Consider the following 14,114-nt stretch of genomic DNA (forward strand, 5'->3'; position numbering starts at 1 on the left):
TTACAGAAAATTACAAAATGATATAAACAGATATGTTACAGAATAGTCAGAGAAATTACACCCCATACCACGTCACAAAATACAGTCCAAGAATGCCAGTGGTCTCAAAACAGATCTTCAGCCACTATTTTGGGTTTGCTTGCCTTACACATTTCTTCTCACAGTCTTAAGTTCTTGGATGTTTCTAAGAAGACCTACAGATGTCTTACGTAGCCTTGCCAGTGTCCAGGAAAGTATTTTATGTCCTTTCTCTGCTCTGTGATACAGTTCATGAATTCTCTCACATTTCTGACCATTTCTACAATTCTTTGTTAGAAACCAGAACAATTTTTCCTATGGAACACCAGGCACCCCAAGGATTTAGCCCCTTATTACCCTATTAATTACCCTATTACAGGATTTAGTTCCTGTTAGTATGTTTTATAAAAACCTTCCCACTATTTTCTCAGAGCTCCTTTGCTAGGAAAAAAATACAAGGCTTCTGCTGGACTGTCTGCTTTTTGCAGCCTGAGGTCTTAACCACAAGGGATTCAACATTCATCAGACTCAGCTACGTGCTATCAGGTGTCAATTGTTCTCTGGTCCCAGCAATTCTTACAGGTTTTACTCTGAACCAGAATCACCAATTCAAGATCTGAAATCTTTCTAACACAGCTTTGAAACACAGATGAAAAATATTCTGGGTGCACCTGAACACCACTACATAAACAGGAGTCTTAAGCCCTTTGGGAAAAAGGTGGATAAAGGAAACAAAACCTCAGGCTGCTTATTTATTCCATAAATAAAATGCATTAAAGTCTTAAACTCCCACCACTGAGGATCACCTCTGTAACTCACATTGATCAAAGTCTAACAATCGACTTATTTAAATATATTTGCCACTGCAGCTCCACCAGCTTTTTCTTTCATTATGCATTTTTGATCTTAACACACTTTTTAATGACAGAGACCAACCTCTTTTGTTAATAAATGAAAACAATAAGAAAACCAAAATCTGTGGCATACAGTGAGCCACAGGAAGCTGGAATTTTCCCCTTATCTGCATCAGACACGCTTTACCATGTGGCATGTTCACAAAGAGCAACTGCTCAATTTATCAGACAAATCTCAAATCAGCAAGAAAAAAAAAAAAAAAAAGCTACTGCAATTCAATTTCCAGTTGATGCAGCACTGTTCTATCTGACCCAGTGTTTCAGAGCATCAGATAATAAACCAAAGCCATAGCACAAAATCTCTTTATTGGTCTAGTAAAAAGGAGTTGTAAATTAGTATGCCTCAGGGACAGATAAAACTATAGCACAGCAAATAAAAGCAGCAAAGAAAGGCAGACAAGTATGATCAGCTGAATAGTTTTGCTTACAGTTTTCCAAGACTGGACAAGCCCCCACTTTTATAGAACTTAGGTTAAGGTTAGAGAAGAAAAGACCGTAGAAACTTGGGGACAACGTGTCAAACTGTAAGGATGCATTGTGTAGAAAATTAACAAAATCAGAAATTACTTACTAGTACTGAAACATTTGGGACTTTTGAAATTATTTTTTTTTATAGGTTGAGAATCCCCTCCAGAACAGTTGTTTCAGAGGTATCACCATTTCAGTGGATCCAGAGACAGATGTCCATTATAAAACATCAGTTAGATACTAATAATTTATATTGTGTGGTACTTGTCATATGAGAATACCAAAATTCTCCAGTTACCTATTGCACAAGAGCATATGGTTCCTAAGAGGTAGGCATTTGTTACAAACCCACTTTGAGGCTGAGATGCCCCCTTCACTATCGTTCTGCTGCATGCCAATTACATACCTGCTATTGTTTGGTTACTAGAAAATGTCTTTTCCACAATAATCCTTCATACTACCAGCTACCATAACATCCCATCTAGCTTAACTGTAATGTACCTTGTATCTCAAGAGTCCTGTTTTGGGGTACTGTGGACAGTAAGAGTAAAGCAGCAAGCCTGTATGTAGGATTACTGTGCCTGTGGGAATAGAATATCTGTTGATTTGCCAACATCCTGTCACATTTAGAGTCACACAATTTACCTAAGAATTTCTTATCATTCCTTCCTTGATCCACATCTAATCTCCTGAAGAATTATTGAATGGTGGATTTCTGCTGCACATGCCAGTTTGAAACCATCCCTCTTGAATGACTATCCTATTATTTTGCTTACCAAAAGACAAAGTATTAATCCAGTTGAAATTAAAATTTCCTTCCAAATCCTAGGCTTCCTATATTGGTACACAGTTTTTAATATACTGAACCTTAAAAATACAGGAACAAAAGGATATCCCTGTTGGGTTGGAGCAGTGTCCCACCTGGACCAGCATCCTGTCTCCACCAGTGACACAAGCAGATGCTACCTGGGGGAAATCACACAAGCCCAGTCTTTGTATTCTGCTTCTTCTATGCTTCCCTGGCATCTTATTAGATGAAGGATATTAGAAAGTACACCCCTGCCTATTCACTTGGTATCTCTGTCCGGACTTGTTGTCCATGAATTTGAATATGCCTCTACATCTTTGGCAATAAATTTCAGAAGTCCGAGAAGAGTTTTCTTCTATGATTTGAACCAAACTCCTAATAGTTTCATCAATACATGGCAGCTCAAACATTGCAGGATTTGGGAAATAACAGCTCTATATTCATTTTACTCATGACCTTCAAGATTTTGCGAACATTGATCTTATCAACTCTCAGTTTTATTATCTCCCAGCTGCCTTTTTTCCAGCCTTGTCTCTTCCTTATAAGGTGACTGCTCTGTTCCATTAATCATTTTGGTTCCCATACACAAATATATCGTGAAAATCATTCTCTGTACAGACAGACATAAATAATGGATGAGTTTCCTCAATAGCTCTTGATCAAGACTCAACTTCAGTGTTTGGTAAAGATGGAAATGAATACTGCTAAACCTAGCCTTGGTCTTGTGGCAGCATTATTTCATCGATTTACCATCTAAGCCATAACAAGAAGTATAACAGGATCATACCACAGGTCAGGGGAACCCTAGAAATTTTAAGTCTGATACCCACCTTTGCCACTGTTTTCAGCAGGAAAAATTTAAAACTATCTTAGGACAAGTGCCATCTGGTTCTTCCCTTAAACACCATACAATTCTTTGGTTAGTTCCCCAAATCACTACCATTTTGACTAATAATTTTCCATTCAACAATAAATACTTTACAAAAAAACTGACTGCATTCATCACATTTCCCTTGTTCAGAATGTTTTTCAGGAAAGAAAGACAGCAGGTCAGTCTTATGCAAACTACATTGTAATAAATATATGTTGCTTTCTAATCCCCTTTCCTTTATGAAGGTCTTTGGTTATTCTTTCTTTCAAAATTTCTCTGAAAATACTCCATGTAATGCAGATCATTTTGGAGAACTACTCTACAAAGTGTTACCTGTTGCCCTGAGACTCAAAGACTCTGCTACATGCATTTTGCCAGAGGGCAGCAGGATGGGGCTGCTAGCTCTGCAGCATCGAGGTTGAGCTGGGAGGTCAGGCAAGGTGAGGATCAGCAAGGTAAGAGCGTGGGCACAGGCTTCCGACAACGCCACAGTCTGGAGATCTTTGCTGCAAGCAGGTATGAGTCAAAGTGCAGCAGCTGAGTTGTACAAGGAGCTTTTGCAGTCCCAGTAAAGACAGAGCAGGAGAACACAGGAGAGTGTAAATGCTTTTCCACCAATATCGTGCCAATTCTAAACTTGAGAACATCACAAACACAGGAGAGTGTAAATGCTTTTCCACCAATATTGTCTCAATTCTAAACTTGAGAATGTCACAAGGACCTCTTACAGCAAGAATTGTGGATACAGCAGAATATATAATTCTCAAGAACTCCAGGTCATTTATATTTGAAGCCCGTGTGTTTGTTTTGTTCAATTTGGGAGGAAAACTCAATTTTTTCCACAAATGATATTGTCACCTTTAGAATTCGGGAGAATTTGAACTTCTGGTTTCCTTTATACAAAGGAGTTCCCCATTTTAAATGCCATGATTATGGATCTGTTTTACACAAGGCTTCTCCACAGTGCATGTAACTACAGCTTCAGAGAAAAGATACCAGACATTTTTCCATTTTCCCAGTTCTATTAATTTAACTTTTTAATATTTGATTTGTTCTTGTCTTCGCAACACGTTATTACAATTTAAAGTTCATTTTAAGTGCCTAAAACCAAATCTGATGGTTCTGTCAAAGGCCCCCAATAAGTCCTCTGTTTCATATAATTTGCAGAAGACATTCTCATGATACACTATAATTTGTGTGTATGAGGAACTGAAGCACAGATTTCATTGTTTAATCAGGTGTTTCCTGTTCTCTTTTTTTTAACCTTCTTCTATGAGATTTTCCTCGTTCAATGTTCTAAAGGAATCCAAAAGGGCAGTGGACATTTTGGAAGTATTGAGTGGTTTACTTCTTAGAACTACCTTTAACTGAGAATCATTTCTAAACAAAAGTGAGGTTGACAATAGTTCAAAGCATTGACAAAAATAGAGCCCAACCCCAGAAGTATTGATGCAAAAAAATTGGTGCACAGGACCTGTAAGGAAATCAGTGCACCTCTGGAACTTGTGGTGTTGGAATCTATAGGATTGCAATTTCCCTGTGCTTTAAATGACAAAACTTGTAGAGCTATTTTAAGTACAGCACTGTATTATGTAAGACAATGTCCCTATATACTTTCTCCATATTTCAAGAGGGGTTTTGACCTTTATCGCCCCTACTCCTCTAAAAAAAGAACAAACTGGGAAAATCTTGTCTTGAAGAATTTGAATCTCAGCAGACCATCTTTCTTTTCTTTTTATATATACTTTGCTCATGGCTTGAAAGAATGAAAAATCTGGATACTAGCTATGCCTCACTTCAAAATAAATAAGTGATCATTTGAACTGTCAAAAAGAAAATGCCAAAATGTTACTTGCTGTACTGAGTTTGCATGCAAGGTTTTGGTAGCAGAGGTGCTGCAGGGGTGGCTTCTGTGAGAAGCTGCTAGAAGTTTCCCTCATGTCCAACAGAGCCAATGCCAGCCGGCTCCGAGACGGACCCGCTGCTGGCCAAGGCCAAGCCCATCAGCGACGGTGGTAGTGCCGCTGGGAGAACAGATTTAAGAAGGGGAGGGGGAAAGCTGTGCAACAGCAACTTCAGCTGAAGAGAGAAGTGAGAACATCTGAGAGAAACAGCCCTGCAGACCCCCAGGTCAGTGCAGAAGGAGGGCAGGAGGTGCTCCAGGCGCCGGAGCAGAGATTCCCCTGCAGCCCGTGAGGAAGACCACAGTGAGGCAGGCTGTCCCCCTGCAGCCCAGGGAGGTCCACGGGGGAGCAGATCTCCACCTGCAGCCCGGGGAGGACCCCACGCCGGAGCAGGTGGGTGCCCGAAGGAGGCTGGGACCCCGTGGGAAGCCCGCGCTGGAGCAGGCTCCTGGCAGGACCTAAAGACCCATGGAGAGAGGAGCCCAGGCTGGAGCAGGTTTGCTGGCAGGACTTGTGACTCTGTGGGGGACCCACGCTGGAGCAGGCTGTGCCCGAAGGACTGCAGCCCATGGGAAGGGACCCACGCTGGAGCAGTTTGTGAAGGACTGTCTCCTGTGGGAGGGACCCCACGCTGGAGCAGGGGAAGAGTGTGAGGAGTCTCTACCCCTGAGGAGGAAGGAGCGGCAGAAACAACATGTGATGAACTGACTGCAACCCCCATTCCCCGTCCCCCTGTGCCACTGGGGGGGCAGGAGGTAGAAAAATTGGGAGTAAAGTTAAGCCTGGGAAGAAGGGAGGGGTAGAGGGAAGGTGTTTTAAGATTTGGTTTTATTTCTTATTACCCTACTCTGATTTGATTGGTAATAAATTATTTTTTTCCCCAAGTCGAGTCTGTTTTGCCCATGATGGTAATTGGTGAGTGATCTCTCCCTGTCCTTATCTCGACCCACGAGCCTTTTGTTATATTTTCTCTCCCCTGTCCAGTTGAGGAAGGGGAGGGATAGAACAGCTTTGGTGGGCATCTGGCATCCAGCCAGGGTCAATCCACCACACTTGCTTTCAAGCCTGTAAACTGGTTTTTCTTAACAGTACAGTTGCATTTTAGTTTAAGTCACAAATTTCTTTGCAGAATTATAAATACATATATATATGTACTAGTTATGTTCTTCAACCTGTAATCAATGTCTCTATAAGAAGCAGTCACTGAAAATTAAAGTGAAACTGTAATGACACATGCAAGAAAAAGGTTTTTGTGACACAAAAAAGTCAGGTAGAAATATGTGGAAGCATTATGTCAACTGAAGCAACTATTTCCTTTTTATTTGCATTTCAGATTCCCTGTTAGTATATATTCTTGTTCACCCAAAAGCCACCGCCACAACCAATAAAAAGCACTTAGCTATATATAATTGGGAAGAGATGCTTATTCTCATGTACTTTAGAATATTTCTTGCATAAATTTTCTTCTGCTTGCAAAAAACAGTTTCCTCTGAACCCTTCTTTCCAAATGATCAAATTGTGTAGTTTTTATTCAAGCAAAAGTCCCAGTGAGAATTCTACTTGTTTAAGGACTAATTAAAGACTGCAAGTTAACACCCAAAGGCTGAAATTTTCAAAACGTGCAGAGAATTTAGCTACTCTTTTTCCATCAATTTTAATCAATGAACTGCTTTGAAAGCCTCAGTCCAATTGTGTATTAGATTAAAATAGAAGACCCAGCTACTGAGGCAGTTCATAACTGCACCTACATATTTAAACAATACATAGATAAGGAACTGGCCTAAAGGGACAAAGCTTTCAGGAGCGTTTACTCATGTTCCTCATTGAATTTGATCACCAAATTTCAATTAATTTTAATGGAGTAGAGTTCGGACAACATTTACTATGCTTTTACAATATTAGCTGATTTATAATGGCTACTCCTTGCAAGATACATCTTCTAACTTGTCACTTCAATCTACTCCTTTCCTTCGTTTACAGCAATTTATAGGTTCAAAGACCAATATATACTATGCTTTAAAATTACTAATAGTAGAGCAGTATGAAGCCTTATTCAATTACTGTCTCAATCAAAGCTAGTTTTGGTGCAAAGTCATTGATTCCATATCCGTACACAGCCACCATGAGCTGAACAGCACTGATAATGTATAACAATTTGAAAACAGTTAAGTTTGGCAAGGGTTTTTTATGTGCCCTATACAGTCACCTAGACTTCTGCTAGCCTAGAAGCAGCACAGCACTCCAATTCCTGATTTGAATCTATCTTAATGTATTCTTTCAACCAACTGTGAAATAACACAAGTTAAACCAAGATTTTAATTCCAAGTGTCACCCTTGTAAACAAATAGCACTTTCCCACTTCATTCTGTACCCTAGAGGCAAAATCTCTTTAACCAAATAGCTTTAAAGAAATGCTACTTCCTGGCATTCTAGGTTCACATACGTTAAATAAAAGCAAATTCTCAGTCAGGGCCATGAATAGTTGAAGAACTCCTTACTAAAATTTGTTCTTCCACAAAATAGTATCATACTTTCTTTCTACAAGGATCTTATTCTAAGACGGGTCGTAAAAGTTTACATGCAAACTTTAACATTTACATGATAAGCAGCAGCAGCAAAGCATATAATCCCACTCAGCTCTTTATGAAAGACAAAGCGCACTTCTCCAATCATCCAAATGTGGAGAATTGCAACTGGCATTACTTACTGCCATCCCAAATGCATATACATTACTCATCTGGAGTACTTGGGCCTCACGTGTTGTGTGTCATTGGTAGCTAATTTACACGCACACATACGTACATATCTGGGTCCTGGAGCCAGTGGTGTTGCAGGTGCTACTGGTAGGCATACATTTGTAAAGCTGTGGGAGGAACATGCATGTAACTTCTTTCCTGAGTTGTTTCCAGAATAATCGAACTGAGTTACAAAAAGCTGAGAGATTGCTCTATTAAAAGTAACACACAAGCAAACCTAAAGTCTAGATAAATATTTCCTCATTTTCCACTAAGTATAAGCAGTTCTTGGGACAATCATTTTCCTCCCTTAAAATCTTTCCAAATTCTGGAATGTGATTACTATTAGGTATTTTTACTATTGGGATTGTGATTACAGCTGGTAACTTTTTTTTTTTTTTTTTTTGGTAATCACCTTGCAGAGAGACAATGCATTAGTTCTCCTACCTGAACATATTAAAATCAGTCTCTGGAACACATTTCTGAATGAAAAGTCCTTGGAGAAGAAAAAAGAACAAAAAGAAAAAAAAAAAAGAGCTTAGTGGCTAGATTACAATTTTAAAAATCAAGCAAGTCTGAAAAGCTTTCTGTAAACTATTTAACTATTTCATATTTCTAAGCTCTGAGACATCAGCTTCAACTCAAGATTACTAGTCCTGGCTCACTTGAGTGCAATTTTAAGCAAGAGTCTTTCCAGTGACTTCAGCAGGTTTTGGTCAGTCATTCCATAGTCACTTGAGAGGCTAAACCCTAAACCATGACCAGAAGTCTCTCAATATAGCCTGGAATACAAGCACAGAGGTAGAAAAGTAATTTTACCAGTGTACACACATCCTAACATACAGCTTCATATATCCTCACAGATAGCTTTCAGAGTGGCATAGAGCTTTACATCATATAAAGATACTGCTCTCTTCTAGGAATTTTCCTTTACATAGCTGAAGTGGCTTGAGGTAGCATTCATTCATGCACAGTTGTACCAACAATCCAGGAAGCATGAAAAAATATCAAGAATATTTTCATACAATCTTCTTGTATAAATATTTGAAAAATCAAGCTTGGCTACTAAATTTATGCATTTTTCAATGAAGAATGCTTTTTTTAAATCATTATCAGTGGTTTTCATTTCTTTCAAAAGTACATTGATTTCAGTGCTTTTTATATGAACAATTCAGTTTCAATATAAATTTTTTTCAATCTTCATGATGATAGTTTGAAATTTCCGTACATCTTATCCAACTTTAGCCAGTGACAAAATAACACAATTTTCTTTTTGTTTGCACTACCCTATTTATCAGGGAGCTTTTATTAACAGCTGTTTCACCATATTTATATATTAAGAATGATCTACTCCATCATGCTTTTTTTCCTTCTTGCAATTGTACCACCACTTTTACTACTATTAAAGAGGAAAGACTGTGGCTTCTCTTGCACAGTTTATATAGGTATTCAGTCGTGAAACTTGCATATCACATAAGGCTTAACATAAGCCTAGAAAGCAAGACCTTTTGTTTTTAAGAATAACAATTCAACAAAGAAGACTGACTGTACCTACACTTCTGGGAAAAACAATCACACTTCTCTGATCCCATACAGACCCTTCACTTTCTGAAGTCCTTAGCAAGCTCACCTCTCATTGCAGTCGGTAAAGTCAGTCTAAAATATTGAGTGGCTCATAACAGTGGAAGAAAAGTCTCTTACAGATGTAAAAACAGGCTCTCTTTTATAAGTAATCCACCAACACCTTACCTATGAAACAGCTTTACTGTACAAAACACCTTAAATCAATGATTTGTTAATGGATGGACTTTGTATTTGATTATATGCAGAATCTAAAATCTTGATTCCAATCCATTTCTGGCTACCTGGAAGCCACCTTTCTTCTACTCCCTGTGAATTGCCATTGCAGATGAGGTCAAAATTCTTCTGCTAAAGCTCTACTGTTCAAGTTTTTAGTGTTTCTTTTTTGCAAAGTATGTGTTCTAATGCACCTATTCCCTTTCTGGTTTTAGTTGAAAAGACAACGTATTAAATCAAACTCCCAACCTTGGAACTCAATAACGTCCCCGATTCACTATTTGTCCTGAACTGCTCCCTCCAAGCAAAACAAATCTCACCTGAATAAAATCATTTTTCTAGTCTTGCCTGGCATAACAGCATCCATTACTCTATACACTACTACCGAGACAGGCTTGCCAGAGTGTTTGCAGGACAGCTCCTAAAGCACTTACAAAGCAATAATTTTCAAGAGGGTATTTCAGCTGCACTTGTGCTTGTGACTCTGACTTTCCTGTTAACACCCAAGTGTTCCTGGAAAATTTCTGAATATTTAATATCAGGAAAAGGTTATTTGGTCCTGGGGGTTTTAGAAAGTCTCTGTGTGACAGGGAAGCACAAGAACAGATTATCTATGAGCGACTGGTGAATGGGAGACGCAAGTCTTTTTACCTATCTGGTATTTTTCCTATTTGGGCTCAAGGATACAAGACACTGGATACTTTTCTAATATTGTATTTATGAAGACAAGAGAGGATCTATATATATATAACGGTCTTGTTAAATAACAACAACAAATCCCCATTGATAGTGACTTTCTAACCCAAACCAGGACACATTAACAATCATCACAGCTGATACAAAAACATAAAAGTTAAATCTTGTAAGTTCAAAGTAGGTAAAAACTCTTGCCTTGCTTTAAATGTTTCTCAAACTCTCTTTTAGCAATATGTCTAAAGAAGGGGTTCTTCATGTTGCAAATACAAATGCATCAAAGAAAAAAACGTTAAGAATAGGTAGTTTTCAAATGCAGGGAAAACACATTCAAATTAAGTTGTGAACATTTTAGTTCCAGCACACCAGGAAAGCACTCTGAGGGAGATACGAAACCAACACACAGATTTTCTTTCACATTTGAAGCTGATCAAAGCTAACCGTACAAAGCTATATGTAGGCTAAGTGGCAGAAGATTAAACAATGTCCAGAACAAAAGGAAACACCTTTTTCTTGAACTGCTTTGCCTGACCAGAACATTATTTCATTAAACCTTTTCCCATCTTCTAGTTCAATCACATCATTGCCAGAGTAACTAACTAAAGCTGTGCTTTCAGAGCACTCTGAAAAGACTGATGCCGTTGTTACAGCTCAGCTGCAAATCATGCATCTAAGACAGCCTTATGATTAGGTATAAGGGAACGACGAGGAAAAACAGCTAATATATCCATATTTTAATATGTATCTGTGGTACCTAATGATAACAACGTGTTGATTTGAACAGCTACTCATTTCAATCTTCTAATTTACTGGCTGATGGAAGAACTAATTTATTTTATGTAAAATTTAAAGGAAAGTTCAAGAAGACATCCTGAGAAGTATTCTATAAAAAGATGATACCTACTTTCAAATGATTGACATTGCTGCAGCTATCTGCAAGGAATTTTGAACAAGTATCGATTTTGTTGACATAAGTGCAATTCATGGATAAATACTGCTCCACTGACCAACCTCTTTACAGAATTTTCTATAAGACTAAGAAGAAAAAAACTTTTTGATAAATGACTTAGTAACAAATGTTGCTTTGGAAAAACAGGCAGAATGTTTTTCCTACGATTGCCTGTTTAATTGAAACATGGAACTGATAAATTCAAAATGAATAAAGTAAATGCATTTTCATAGGAAGGAGATTGACAGTGATTTTTTTTGCCATAGAATGTGAAAGCTAAGACTTCCCAAAATTTGTATGGGGAAAACCCCCCAAATTTAAATAGGGTTTTGTTTCTGGGTTTTGTTTGGGTTTTTGTCTTTTGCTTTACTTAAGATGAAAGAAGAGCCACTCCCTTCTTCCCCAACAAGTGTATAGGCCTTGATGGTTCAGGGCTTATGCAGATCTCCCCATGTAGTTTCTGTCAGAGGGAGGGAGAGGCAAAGCACACTGAGGCATCGGCAGTTCAATCCAAAATATGGCAATTCCAAAGTTCGTAAGATCAAACTCCACAACTGTTTATTTCAAGCAGCACCACTGCAGACAGAAAACTGAGAGTAGAGTATGAACAATTGCTCTTTTTCACAGAAAAAGAAGAAATAAATTTCAGCAGTTTTAGGACGAGGCCTAAAAAATTAAATTCCAGAAATTTATAGAAGTATGTGGAACAAAAAGAAGATCTTTTTTGTTATTATTTGAACCTCTAGAGTAGAACTCAAACAATGTATTTTTTTTTAGCACATACCTTTAAACATGGGAGAGCACCAGGAATCCTGGGACTACCCTCTTGCAAGACACCACACATTTCTCTGAAAACTTACGAGGAGTTAGACGAGTTGGCAACCATGTTCTTTTAACCAGTCCATGCAACGCGGCGGTGTACCGGGCACGGGTGCCCAGGCGCCAGCAGCGAGGGCTGCAGGGCGGCGACCGGCCGTGAGGGGAGGCCGGGCTGCGCGGTGCCGGCCAGGGCCGGTTCCAGCCGGTTCCGGCGGCCCCTCAGCCACGGGCGGCGGCCCCTCAGGGAAAACATGGTTAAGGAAGGGTCCTGAGGGGCGAGGGAAAAAGTGTGAGAAACGTCCCAGCGACACCGAGGTCGGAGGACACGGTGGGGAGGAGCTGCTGCGGGCGCCTGAGCGAGGATGCCCCTGCGCCCGGGGAGGAGACCGCGTTGCAGCAGGGGAAAAGCGTAAAGAAGAAGAAGGAGCAGCAGAGAGGAACCATCATGAACTGACCCCGTGCCCCATCCCCGTGTGCTGCTCGGGGGGAAGTTGTTGCTATTTTAATTGGAAATAATTTAGTTTTCCCAAGTTGAGTCTGTTTTGCCCATGACAGTAGCTGGTAAATTATCTCCCTGTCTTTATTTTGACCCACAAGCTTTTTCATCATATTTTCTTCTCCTGTTCTGTTGAGGAGGAGGGTGAGAGAGCATCTAGGTGGGCGCCTGGCCGCCAGCCAAGGCCTAGCCACCACAGACAGATTGCTCTTGTCGATTCAGATAAAAAAGAACCTTAGACCCACAGAAAGCAAAAAGTTAGCAGAAGAGAGGTTAAATGCTAACAATAACAGTGGGAGAGCTTTCTACCTGCACAGATATGTGACCTAAAATTACCTTATCAGCCCACTACTCTGAGGCATGACTAATTTAGATGTCCATCTCGTATATTGCTTGAAAATGTTGCTGCTGTTCCAGCAGCAGTACTTCAAAAAAGCCTCGTTTCTTTTGCAAAAGAGTATGTTCAAATTTGACAGGAAGGCTATAAAATCACATCATCCAGGAATAAAGTATGAAATCTTCTTCATGAACAAACTTCATTTTAACATGTGTACTATGTCTTTTAAAAATGGAAATTTAATCAACCCTCAAAATAATGTGCTGTGAATCTGCGGGAGCTCTAGTTAAATGCAGTGGTTTATATTTTATTTATTCTGGTTTGATTTTTTAACTTGGTAACCTTTTTATATAACAACTAAATGGAGCCATGTTAAGGGTACAGTCCCAGTATCTCCTTTTGGTCAGTTTGCTTCCCGAAGGCTGTTTAAGCGATATTTTAGATAAGATTATAGTTGTCATGTACGTAACTTCTTTTTAATGTGAATTTCAAAGCACTTAACATTTGTCTTGCTTTAGAATTCAATAATAAATCTCCCACTTATATCAATATCAACAGAGCTAGGACAGAGCCAGCTAAGGTTTAAAACGTCTATTCTTACTTATCCAGAAGTTAATTTTCTATCACAGTGCACAGCAATTAAAACCGACAAAAGAAATATCTGTTCTAAAGGATAAATGAATAACTATATTAGCCCTGAATTACTTCCAGTGAGAAAGACCACTCTCTCACCTTTAAAATGCAGCAACAAGTTGGTGCAGAAGCTAAGAATGCCTCACCCACTTGTAATAACTCCGAACACACAGAGATGGGAACAGTCTCCAGAGCTGCCAGTTTGGGGACAGATTTAACACACAACAAAACCCATTACGAACAATTTGAAGCAAAAGTCATTGATCCTGATAGTTAGGACCATGATTAATTTTATTGCCAGTAATCACATTTTAAAGTAATGTTATTAACATGAAATTGTACCTAAAAGCTATGCACACTGCAGTGGGTTGATGCTGGCTGGATGCCAGGTGCCCACCAAAGCTGCTCTATCACTCTCCGCCTCAGCTGGACAGGGGAGAGAAAAGATAACAAAAGGCTTGTTGAGATAAGGCCAGGGAGAGATCACTCACCAACTACTGTCACATGCAAAACAGACTCAACTTGGGGAAAATTAGTTTAATTTATTACCAATCAAATCAGAATAGGGTAATGAGAAATAAAACCAAATCTTAAAACACCTTCCCCTCGCCCCTCCTTTCTTCCCAGGCACAGCTTCACTCCCAGATTCTCTACTTAACCCCCACCTCAGCG

Source organism: Buteo buteo, chromosome 16 (genome assembly GCF_964188355.1).
Source record: "Buteo buteo chromosome 16, bButBut1.hap1.1, whole genome shotgun sequence".
Taxonomy (NCBI): Eukaryota; Metazoa; Chordata; class Aves; order Accipitriformes; family Accipitridae; genus Buteo; species Buteo buteo.